The following is a 12,608-nucleotide window of genomic DNA, read 5'->3' on the forward strand; positions in this document are numbered from 1 at the left end:
GTTTTGTACATGCTCAATGTATGCACTTTATATGACCTCAAAGGCTTTAAGTGTCTGTATCAACTTGCAAATAATCATCCAACAATATTGACACTACAGCAAGGAGTGGAAATACTAGTGATAGAGACAGGAGACAGCCAAGAGTCCCCGGCGAAACCCCATCATGGAGCCTAAAACACCCTGAAGGCTGAAAAACCGGACTGCCGGTCCGGATGAAGCCCACGTTTTCCTGATTGATTGTCTCTGAACAATGCCCACCTGTGCACTGGGGGAAGTGGGTGGAGCCAGGGGAAGTTCAGGCTGTTCGCAGTGGGGAGGAGCCTGGCTCTCTTCAGTTCCTGTGTGGTGGCCTGGGATTCCTTCTGTAAGGTGGGTACCTGCTAGCAGGATTCTCTCTCAGTTTGCTAAGAGTTCCTCTTTCCTTTTTAACTTTACATCCAATTAACCCTGCCCTACTCACCCTACAATGTGTCGGTGTGCCTAAAAACCCGGTCATGTGATGAGAACCCGGTTTTTTCCACATCACTAAGGAGAGGGAAAACTAAATTCTCCAGGGCCTTTATTTCCATCTTATTTTTCTCCTTATTAAGAGATTCAAGTGACATTTTTATAGCGCTAAATACGATTTTGTTTTGGAACATTCTTTTGGAGGAAATATGTTTTCTATTCCTCTGTCTCTCCCAGAGTAACCAGGATGGTGCTAACCCTTCTGAGAGTGTTGGCTACTCTGACTTTCATACCGCATCTTGATTTCTATTGAAACACGTTCCCTGCTTAGGGAACAGACTCTGATGTCCCATCTCTATACTTTTCTTGATAACAATGTTTGTGCAGCATGTTGGTAATTAGAATTATTTGCTGTCACAGTCATACTATTTATTTCTGTATGAGACATTCATTAGGATATTGGTGTGAAAAAATATGAAACAGACAATACCAACTTTACTTCCGAAGAATTCTAGTTCATCTTATGCCAAGTAACAAAGCTTTGAAAACACATTCAGATAGGCATTTAAAAAAATCTTATTTTGAAATTTAATTGATAACATTAGGTTTTGATCTACTAAATTTAAATAAAATGGATCTAAAATTTTATGCAAATGTGGAAATGATTTTTCAGGCATGTGACTTAAATTGGTATTAATTTGATAAGTTTTAAGGACATTTAGCATAAAGTAATGCCTTTCCAAAAAGTTCTAGGAACGTGTGCCTTGGGCACATGTATAATCAGGAAACAAAGTGATCCTGGAAGATTCAGATAGTGTCCATAACAGTAATGTGAAACAGACATGCTCCTCAGATGTGTGACTTTGGTCCTCTCCATCAGTCTCTCTGGGACTTCTTTTCTTTCATCTGTGAAATCAAGGGGTTGAACTAGATGATTTTAAAGTCACTTCCAACATTCATGATATGTATTTCCTTTTGTGAATTTTCCATTTACAGAGGCTGACTGAGGTCATACTCAGGAGACAGGCACTTCTATATGTAGCAGATCTCAAAATATGCTCTTCCACGTCTACAACATTTCCTGCACAGCCCAAAGGTAAAACTAACTAATGGTTGGTTTTTTTTTTCTTTTTTTGATATTTCAAGCCATGCATTTAGTTCTGGCGTATTGATAGTTAATTGTAATTTATCAAAGACAAATTATTTCACTAGTTATAACTGAATCCTGAGTCACACATAAATTGCTCTTGAACATTTGATTAAAATGTGCTCAGAGAAGCATCATATAAAAGTTATTTAAAATCAATATTATAATCCAGAAGAGCAAATCAACTTTTTGGAGTATTTTTCTTTAAACCTATATTTACTTTTGGGGAATAAATAAAATTTAATCCACTAAAATTAGGCTAATTTAGATTCAATAAGACCAACAAAAAGATTTTCTGAGTAAAAGAGAGGAAAACACACACACACACACACACACACACACACACACAGATCTATTATGTCTTCATCATTTAACCTGATATACAATATCAATGCAAGATTTTTTGCTCCTTAGCTCAGTTAAATCCAGGTTCTTGTCTCACCACAGGGAAAAATTAGGCATGTGGACACATTGAAGGGTGAGGAGGGTAGAATTTATTAAGTGAAAGGAAAGCTCTCAGCAAAGAGAGGGATTCTCCAAGCAGGTTTCCCCCTCACAATGGAGTACCAGGACTTCCACACATGAGCTGAAGAGGCCCAGCTCCTCGCTTGCATACGGTGTGAATTCCTAGTGGCTCCACCCTGTCCTTCCAGTGTGCATGTGGGCCCTTAGTCTGAGCCACTCCACATTGATTTATTTCCCTTATTGCACAAGTATTAAGAGATGGCAATTTTCACTGTGGGCATGTTTAGGCAAGCCCCCTGTGCACAATGACCTGGGCAGGTCGGAGCTTCTCTGGGGACCCTCCCCTGTTTGCCTAGGAAAGTTCTCTGCCTCCTGCCTCTATCAATATAATTTGATGTACCATATTCCAGTTAGCTTAAATATGGCCTGTTAAATATATTTACGTTGGCTTTATAATCTTCAAACAAATAAAAACAACACATGCAAATGTTTGGGTTCTTAGAAACAAATGAGGACATTTCAAAGTTGAAAGTTTTAAGTTCATTTATATTCAACATTTTTGTGAATGCTCAGAAAAAGATAATAAGCAACACATTTTTATTTGTGGATGGTACTAACTTGGATGATGTTGCATACACAGGGGAGGACAGGGAAATAATTTTAATAAAGAACCTAGAGGCATTAGAAGTGTGGTAAGGAAATGATAAAACCAAGATTTAAATTGTAAAAATGCAAATCATTACACAAGGGGAGGAAATAACCTAATGCAGCTACTCAGAGGGTGGGACAGACACAAGAAAACAGTTTGAGGCAAAATAAATCTCTGGGTGATAGTGCAGAGCAAATGAGATATGAACCAGCAATGATAATGGGCAGAAAATGTTCCCTTGCACTTTTGAACCACAAAGAGGCATTGTGGCACAGAAAGATGAAGGGCATGACACCTAAACATTGGATTTAGCTTCTGCAACATATCAAAAAAATAAGCATGAATGCACAGTTGGACACACAGCTGTTTGGGGATCCCATTGCTAGGGAGCTGCCACAATAGAGTGAATTTCTGTTACATGTCTATTCCGTGGATTCCTTCTAAATTAACATAGTGTAAAGGAATAGAGCAAGAAATGGTGACTGCCCGTATAAGAAACATCTAAATCCTAGGAATTAAAGAAAAATGCCACACACATTGCAGTTGAGCCTCATTCTTATTAAACACAACTCATCCTTCAAAAAAACTCAAGGCAACAGAAACAAACACTTCTAATATACCAAGAGAATTTTAAAAATCTAAGCAAGCGAGTTGCTCTTAGGCTTTTAGTCATACAGCACATGGTAACAACTGAGGTTACTTTTGTAGAATAAAGGAATTAATTAGTAAATATGAGGTAGGAATTTTTATATCAATTTCACAGGTGAGAAAAATTGAGGAACCACAAAAGTTAATCAACATTCCTAACCATACCCAGACAATAAGTTGTAAAGCCAGAATTTAAACACAGGTATGCCTAGTGCCAAAGTCTATGATTTTCCCATTATTGAACTCGTTCATTGACTCTGTAACTGACCCAGTGGCTATCAAGCCTGTAAAGCAAACTTCTGTCTCCTTATCTGCTTGCAGAGACTTTCTTTGGGTTTCTATTTTACAAAACCTTTCACCTGGCTTTTCACTGGCTTTGATCAGCTACTGTTAAGTATATAATAGAAAGAATATCCAGAATTGTTTCCAAATTCACATACATAATATTTAGAAACTGTGGACATAGTAGATTTCACAAGTGAAAAAGCTCATGTAAACAAATTATGATGGCAAGACATGCGACTATTATACATGCATTACTCATAACTTATTTCTAAATGTGGAGCCCAGGGATCATAGTGCCATCGCAAAGAATCACTAGTGAAATACGCTTTGCAAAGATTGCTTACATTTATCAGGGCCTATAGGACCAAAAAATACTCGGTTGTTTAATAAAATTGATTTTGTTCCATTCCCGATTTTTTATGCTGACAAATAATTTGGTATTTGAGTGTACTTATTTAGGAGGGCATGATGTGACTGACTGAGATATAAAGGTATGTAGGGAACTGAATGAACTTACCTTGCCAAATAGTACAGCATAGATACTTCCATTAGATAGAATGACTGTTAAATGGATGTGATCCAAAATGAGGAATATTCTATGGACTTAGGGAAGATAAAAATATAAATATGTCAATATTCTAGAAAGGAACTTGCAAATGATTACACATAGGGCTGGTTGGCTTAAGACTTCATTCTTCACCCTTCATAATTTGTTCTATCTGTCAAAAAGTAACACTTTGGATGATTATCAATTATTTATAATCTGATGGGCTCAGTCATATGAAGCCACTTTAAAAAACTAGGCCAAAATTTTGCCTAATGCAACAAATATGATTATGATTTTAAAAATTGATACCACAAGCAAGAAATAAAAATTAGCCTGTGCAAAAGTGATTTTTCAAAGTAGTATTTGGTATTACCTTTCCTTCAGAAAAATGTGAGAGAAAATGTCAAACATATTTATGTAATGCAAGTAATTTTAAAGAATCAGTGAGAAAATCTTCACCTTTGATATAGCAACTTTAAAGAGGTCTATGAAAAATAACAATCTTGGTGATATGAAGCAATGCGATGATGTCTCCACTTTTGATTCCTGATTTTGGTGCAGAGTTATTTAGAAATTATTGAGATATGGTCACAGAGAGGCTGTTGAATGGCTCACCCTGCTTTTACTGATGCTTTTTTTGTGAGAACATATTTAACTCAAGGCAGTTCCTGAACAAGCAGCTGAAGATGGAGGCAAACAGCAGTCAAGCTAGGGTCCCAGAGGTATCCCTACATTACACCCATCACCAGCAAATCCATTGAAAAGGAAGTCATCTGGAAAATCAGAGTATTGTATCTTGTTAACAAGATTGGCAGACAGAGGGGGGCAGGCATTTTTCCTTCTTTGTTCATTGAATTCCAATATTCTGACTTTGCTGCCTGAGCTTGTGACTCCTCAGTCTGCAAGTATAAACTGCATACATATTATAATATATAATATTATACATATTGACCTATGTATAAACTGTAAGAAAATATGTTAATATTATTCTTTAGATTTCAGAGATGTGGAGTATTAAACATATATAGGATGGTCAGAAATGGGGAAAGGGTTACAGGAGAAGTGATAAAAAGTGATTCTAATTGTTTGAAAAAGGCTAAGGCCTGCTCACTGGGACTCAGGCACAGAGTGAGATAAGCTGGGGGTGCATCTTGATTCTGACTGATAGAAGGTGGAGCTTGAAACCTGCAAGCCACATAAAAAACTAGGGTTTTTGCTGTCTAGTGTTGAATATTTTACTAGAGTTATCTAATGTTAAACATTTGCTATCTAATGTTAAACATTTTACTAGATCCTCAGGGCAAGGCTGTGACCAAACTAAAGAGTGAAGGGCCCTCCAAATTGAAAAGAGATTGAAGGGCAGAAGAAAGTTCTTCCAGGTAGAACTTGGAAATCTATAAGAAAGTAAAACTTCAGTCCTTAATGTATTAAATACATGCTGGGATCTCTCCTATCCAATTGTATTGCAGCAAATTGTACAGGAGTCAATGGGCAGATACATCTGGAAAGGTGCCAAAGTGCTCACATGCTAAAAAAAAGTGCAAAAGGAGCACAGGGATTATCTGGGATGTGAACTTTGAAGTGTTAATGCAATTTGAGGTTGGTGAAAATCTAAACTAAAATGCTGAATCTTTACAAATTGTTAGCTGTATACATAATGCATACAAATGGGCAGGAACAAGGTATTAGACTTCCCAAAGTTCCTGCAATTATCCTGAGTCTTCGGTATTGCAATTTGTAAACTTTTCAGAGTAGCATGACAGCATAAACACGTTAAATATTATTGATACTAATGAAAAAGTCACAGTTTCCTGTAATAATGAAATGGTTGCACAGCTTTTAAAACAGAAGTCTTGACATTGGAGGCAGTGCAGCAATACGTGTGTGTGTGTGTGAGCACACATGTGTGTTGTTGTTGCTGTTATATTTTTAAGGATAGACCCTTTGCCCTACTTCTGGAGACTCTTGATTCCATAGGGATAAAATGTGACTTAGCCATATGAGGTTTTTACAAAAATATCTATAAGTGATATTGATACAGAGGCAGGTTTTATAATTATAGTTTAAAAGTAGATCATAAAAGTTAGAAGTATAACTATGACCTTCAGAGAAAAATTGGTCCAAATTATAATTCTACACATGGTAGCCAATTAGTCAAGTTACTCAGTGTTAGATTCCTTTGTATTAAAGTTGGGATGGTGATAGAATCTACTTAATAGGGTAATTGTAAGGATAAATAGAGAAAATATATGCAAAGCACAACCCACTTGGTGGTGTAACAAGTGCATTTAATAAATATTATAATGGACTGCTAAGGTAACTATTCAAAACTATTGCCCAGTCTCTGACTATGAAATGAGAACTGATGGAAAATAGAAATCATATAGCATCAGTCTTCTAAAGCAAGGTATTTTATCATTCATCAATATTTTAGCATTGAAGTAATTTTTTCAAAACAGCATATTTTAAAATAAAAATACAAAAAAGTAATAAATGATCCAAGAACTCTTGGAACTGTTATGATCATTAATCTGTTGAAATTCAGATTGAATACAAAAGTTGAAAATGATATCTAGGTGGAGTTCTCCTCTGATGAGCTAGTTACCTTTGGGCCAATTTGTCTATCACATATGGCCCCGTTTTTATAACCCTCCTATTCAACAAGCACCTGCTGTAGTAGCAACAACAACAGTAAAACTACTTTAGTTGTTGGCTTTTTATCTCCAAAGTTCGTTCACTTATTTAGGGGGAGACTGTGATAAGAAATCATGCTATAATTTTTATCAATGTTTCATGCAGTTCCGAATAAGGTGTAATTACAGATAATAGTGTGTAAAGTTTGATGTGTATTTATTAACTGCCAAAGTTAGTCCAAATTCTTATTTATGATTACTTTCTTGATCAGTCAATAATTAAGAATGGTGTGTCAAGATTTCTTATTGCAATGTTTCTGTTAATTTCTTCTATTTTTAGTAGTATTAAGTACTTTCAAAGCAAGAAAGATGTATGATTATTCGTATTTACAGTTTAGATTTGCTTCATCATCAATAAATTTACTCTTTGTTCCATGTAATGTTATACCATTGACAAAGTTTGGAAACATTTCAAACTAATACCATATATTTTAAAATGTTGGTCAAATACAGTAAAATTGTGGCAAATTTGGAAAAAAGATGTTGGAATAAATATTCACAACTGACTTTTGAGAGAGTATGTTATGTGAGGAAAATATATAGAAATAATTCTGATAAAGTCACCTTAAAATTTCTCATCCTCCAATTTAGCAAAAATCAGTGAAACTGGAGATGTGTGTCATGAGAAATGTGGGAAATCCCTACCCAGCTCAGGTGGACGGTTTCATGAAGGGCACCCAGAAAACTGTCCTAGGGGCCATTGCAGATGAATGGTGACAAATGGCAGCTGGGTGTTCACACCAAACACAAAGCCTGAGAATCACAGAATCTCTCACTAACTCATCCTCTCATTAAATTAGCCAAATGACCCTTAAAAAAATTTCATCAACCAATGGGACAGTTTGCACCACCTATCTACTGACACAACCACAAAAGTGACAATGGAACTTATTCAGAGAGAGAAACCTCACAGGAATGCTATTTCTTGTAAAAGACAGCCCACGTTTCTAATTTCCTCCCTAGTACTTCAAAAGGTTAATGACTAACTAATGTAAAAGTCAATATTTAATATCCAAGCTCATGTTTTAAGCAGAACATTCAGAGAATGCTATGATAAACAGAAAGAGGAGCCAAGGAGAATCTACCATGATGTTTGTAGAGAAAAGAGAAGGCTTAGGGAGAATGTATTTAAAAGTAAACAAGCAATAGTAACAACAAAACCAAACATACAAACTAATTAGATTTAAGTAGTTTGTATTAGAATAAATGATAAGTTAATTACGTCTTCAGAAGACAGATAACTAGCACACATTGGAATAAAATTGATTTTAGATACAGTTCACTCTTAAGGTAATTAAACTAAGCAGAATGAGAAAATATTGAGATAATTTACAGATTTATGAAATAAAATTTTGAAAAAATAACTGTGATACTTAGAATAACAGCATAAATAGTCACACAAATCAATAGAGGAAAGACTTGAGAAAAAATACTATTAACATAGTGGACAATTTATAGGTACAAAAATGACTGCGTGATTTGGGGCTAAACAATTAAAAGATGACATACAAATCACTGGTATTTATCAAGAAGAGAATATGGAAATAGAAACAAATTAAAAGATGAACTAATATCTCCATCTCTGTATCTATCTGTCTGCCTCTGTATTTTCAGAAATAAGGTACAAATTTGGGGGATGGAAGGTGAATATATAGCAAGAATATAAAATAAATATTGAAAAACAGATTCTATTTATAATAGTAACAAAAAAGATCACATACTTAAAAGTATATTAAACCTAGAACAAAGTAGGCATATATGTCAGTAAAACCTTAAAATGCTTCTGAGGACACAGAAGGAAATTTAAATATATGAAAAAGCATACTTTGGAAAAGAAGACCAAGCCAGGATAGTTTAAAATTTTCTCTGAGTCAGTCTAGACATTTAATACAATCCCAATAACTTATTGTGAAAGGTAAAAAAATGAAGAAAACTTGGGAAACATTCTTGAAAAAAAGATAAATAAGAACTACGAATCAAACTGGTGTTATACCATAAAATTAGTCATTTTAACAGTAAACACTGGTATATGAATATAGAAACAGTTTCCTTGAGGAGACTATTAGGGTCTACATGAATTAAAATTTGATACATGACAAAAGTGGCAATGTAATCATTGAGGGAAAGAGAAGTTATTCAATAAATGATATTGAGACACCTGAAAAGGCAAAAATTTAAATCCTAGGGAAAGCATTTGGAACTTTTATCATAAAACAGCTTCCTTTTGTTAACATATAAAAAGTTAGTAAAAAATAAGAATAAGGCTGAAAGCGGTGGCTCACACCTGTAATCCCAGCACTTTGTGAGGCCGAGGCAGGTAGATCACCTGAAGTCAGGAGTTTGAGACCAGTCTGGCCAACATGGTGAAACTCTGTTGAAAGAAAGAAAGAACGAAAGAACAAAAGAAAGAGAGAGAGAGAGAGAGAGAGGAGGGAGGGAGGGAGGGAGGGAAGAAAGGAAGGAAGAGAGGGAGGGAGGGAGGGAGGGAGGGAGGGAGGGAGGGAGGGAGGGAAGGAAAAGAATAAACTGATAATCTGTCAGAATATGGGAAAATTACATGGCAAAGATTTCACAGAAAATAGCAGAGAAGTCATTTAAATACACTACAAGATACTCACCCCATGTATAATCAGAGAAATAAAATACAAATTTAAACTATAATGAAATTCCATTTTCTAATTGTTAATTGGCAGATATCAAATAGTTTGAAAATACTGTGTTGGTGAAATTGTAAACAAACAGTAGGTGTCACATTTGCTGACTAGAACTCTTATTTTTTAAATAAAGCAAGTTCAGAAGTATATTTATAGTGCATTACCATTTATATCAATTAAAAAACAGAGTATTAGCACTGTCGTATGTTAACAGAATATCTTTGCAAGGCTACACAGAGTGACTGCTATTGGTAGAACCAAGGAACCTGTAGAAATAAAAAATCAAGTTGTCTTTAGACAGTAAAATTTAAATGACAGAATATAAAACTGTCATGTCATTGGAGTTAAAAAGAGAAGGGTAAAAATTACATACATATTCTAGCAAATGTAATGCATGGGTGAAGGGAAATGCATGCATCATGGGGAAAACAATAAAAAGGGAAATAAACAGTAAATCTTTGGAAATATATTTGAAAATGAAATCCAACCAATCAAAAACAAATCTTAAAATACTCCATTAATTATAAAAAATTAGAATTAAAGGCTTAAAAATGATGAACATTGAATCTATCCATGTAAATATAAAGTTAAATCTAAATATTTAAAGTAAATAAAAGTTCCAAAATAGAAAATAGAAGTTATCAGTTGTACCATGTAAATCATATTTATTGAATTTTCATAAATGTAGAAATTAGTGGAGTTAAGTTTTTCATTATTTAGATGTCTATCATTTTTGCTGGTATGTTTTAGGGTTCTGACCCAGTCCTTTTTAGTTAAATTATTGTTACCTTCAGTTAATCTTTATTTTGGCAGTTGTAATGCTTACATTTTGCCTTATTATATTATCTGTAGTAGCTATTTAGAATAATTTTTAAAAATAATTTTCTCATAATGACTTCTGTGCGTGCATCAGATGTTTTTCTTACTTTACCATGGCATAAAATCTGGGATTACATTTTTTTCTTTTATAAATTGACAACTGCTTTGATGAGGGAGATGAATGCTCAGATCACTAGCTAAACTGAAAGTTGGATCTAAAATGATCTAACATTTTAGATCAATGGGATGAGGGAAAAATGAAGTAAATGGTTTCTTTCTTTCTTTCTTTCTTTCTTTCTTTCTTTCTTTCTTTCTTTCTTTCTTTCTTTCTTTCTTTCTTTCTTTCTCTCTTCTTCTCTTTCTCTCTCTCTCTCTTTCTCTCTTTCTCTCTTTCTCTCTTTCTTTCTTTCTTGAGACAGAGTCTGGCTCTGTCACCCAGGCTGGAGTGCAGTGGTGCAATCCTGGCACACTGCAACCTCTGCTTGCCAGGTTTAAGTGATTTTTCCTGCCTCAGCCTCCCGAGTAGCTGAGACTACAAATGTGCCCCAACACGCCCAGCTAATTTATGTATTTTTAGCAGAGATGTGGTTTTGCCATTTTGGGCTAGGCTGATCTTGAACTCCTGACCTCAAGTGATCCACCTGCCTCAGCCTCCTAAGTGCTGGGATTACAGACATGAGCCACTGTGCCCAGCCAGTGATTTATATTTTCTATGACCCTCTTTTACCCCAGGCTTTTCCCATACACAAATAGATCAGTGTTGGTGATATTTCTCTTTTTATTGTTATTTTTTTGTAGAGACAGGGTCTTGCTATGTTGCCCACGCTGCTCACAAACTTCTGGCCTCAAGTGATCCTCCTGGGTCAGTCTCCTAAAGGAGGCCTTAATTAAAGTTTAGAAATCAGATGAGGGGAACCATTTATTGGCCTATTATTCAGTATATGTCACCAGAAGTCAGAACATTCAAATTCATCCAAAATGGGTATTAACCAGGTTTAAATGGCCTGTTAACCATATTTCAACATAATAGTTTACTTATATAGATGGGGGAACTTTAAAAATCTAGATTTATCTGTAGTGGTTTTTAAACGAAATTTTCTTTAATATGTGCACCATCCTTAAATATAGCTATCCTTAGAAATATACAGGCTCAAATATAACAACACTCAATGACCTACCATGTATTATAATGTAAACAAAGTAAAATTATTAAGCTGAAGTAGTGAAAATGTACACATGAAGAGCCATTATTCTTATAAAATTCAAAGGATTTAAGGAGGAGACACAGTTTTTCCACAGTTTAAATGTTTAGTTTTGCTTGAAAACCATAAAACATTTTGTTTCATAATAAATTATTCATTAGAAGATTATGTTAGCTTTCCAGGCAAAAATTTGAAGCCTCATTTTTAGCCTCAGCATCTTGATTTGGTGAAAATTGAAAATGAAGAGTCAAAACAATATTAGTGGATTGAGGTCATAAAAATTGCAAAAAGCTTTAATTTGTTGATGGAAAAAAATTAAAACTTGGTTAGTTAACTCATGAATCATGCCATTGTTATCCAAATGTGAAAAGCTCCTAATAGCAAAAGTAATATCATTAGTGTTTTTTTTTTTCAGCCTTTTTGTTTGTTTGTTTTTCATCTCTTGGATTCTTGCTGTTTATTAAGATCCAGTTTGTATTCATTGTCTGCATTTTGGTTTATAGATACATAATTGTTCAGAAAAAGACATGTTCAAAGTGCCTATAATTCACATCTTTTGCTAAATAGTCAAGAGAAAATCTTTCAATGTTGTTATTTCATTTTATGCTAAACAACAGAGATATCCCCCTTTTTATAATGATCTTACTGTGGCTTATTTATATTATTTTGCTTTCTTTTGATAGTAAAATGTCAAACTATTATAAAATAAACAGTTTTAATGTTTTTGATCATGCCTATTTGCCAGCAATTTATAATAGCAAATTGAATATACTTAAACATATACTTACATGTACTACATATGGATAATTGAAACTATTTTCATGGCAATAATATCAATGGTGAGTTTATAATTTCCCAAGCTATGTAAATAATATTAGTAAATTAACTGAGATAATTACTTATAAGAGGCTTAAAATATGATTTTTTATGTCAATCTACAAATTAGAAACTATAGATTTATTATATTTCTAGTAACCTTCCATGAAGATTAATATATGTGACCAGTAGGTTGAATAAACCTGAGTCATGACATGAAATTTTTAATTGGGAGA

At 34.3% G+C, this 12,608-nt stretch overlaps 1 long non-coding RNA gene across 1 annotated transcript in view; it reads left to right on the forward strand.

Annotated features, from left to right (window-relative positions):
- Positions 1-282: 282 nt before the first annotated feature.
- LOC139363585 (uncharacterized) overlaps positions 283-12,608 on the forward strand; it is a 40,645-nt gene continuing 28,319 nt past the window's right edge. The window contains exons 1-2 of the long non-coding RNA XR_011624245.1: positions 283-369; positions 1,444-1,543. This is a non-coding gene — a long non-coding RNA (uncharacterized lncRNA). The remainder of the gene's footprint in view (positions 370-1,443; positions 1,544-12,608) is intronic.

This window comes from Macaca nemestrina, chromosome 6 (genome assembly GCF_043159975.1).
Source record: "Macaca nemestrina isolate mMacNem1 chromosome 6, mMacNem.hap1, whole genome shotgun sequence".
Classification (NCBI taxonomy): domain Eukaryota; kingdom Metazoa; phylum Chordata; class Mammalia; order Primates; family Cercopithecidae; genus Macaca; species Macaca nemestrina.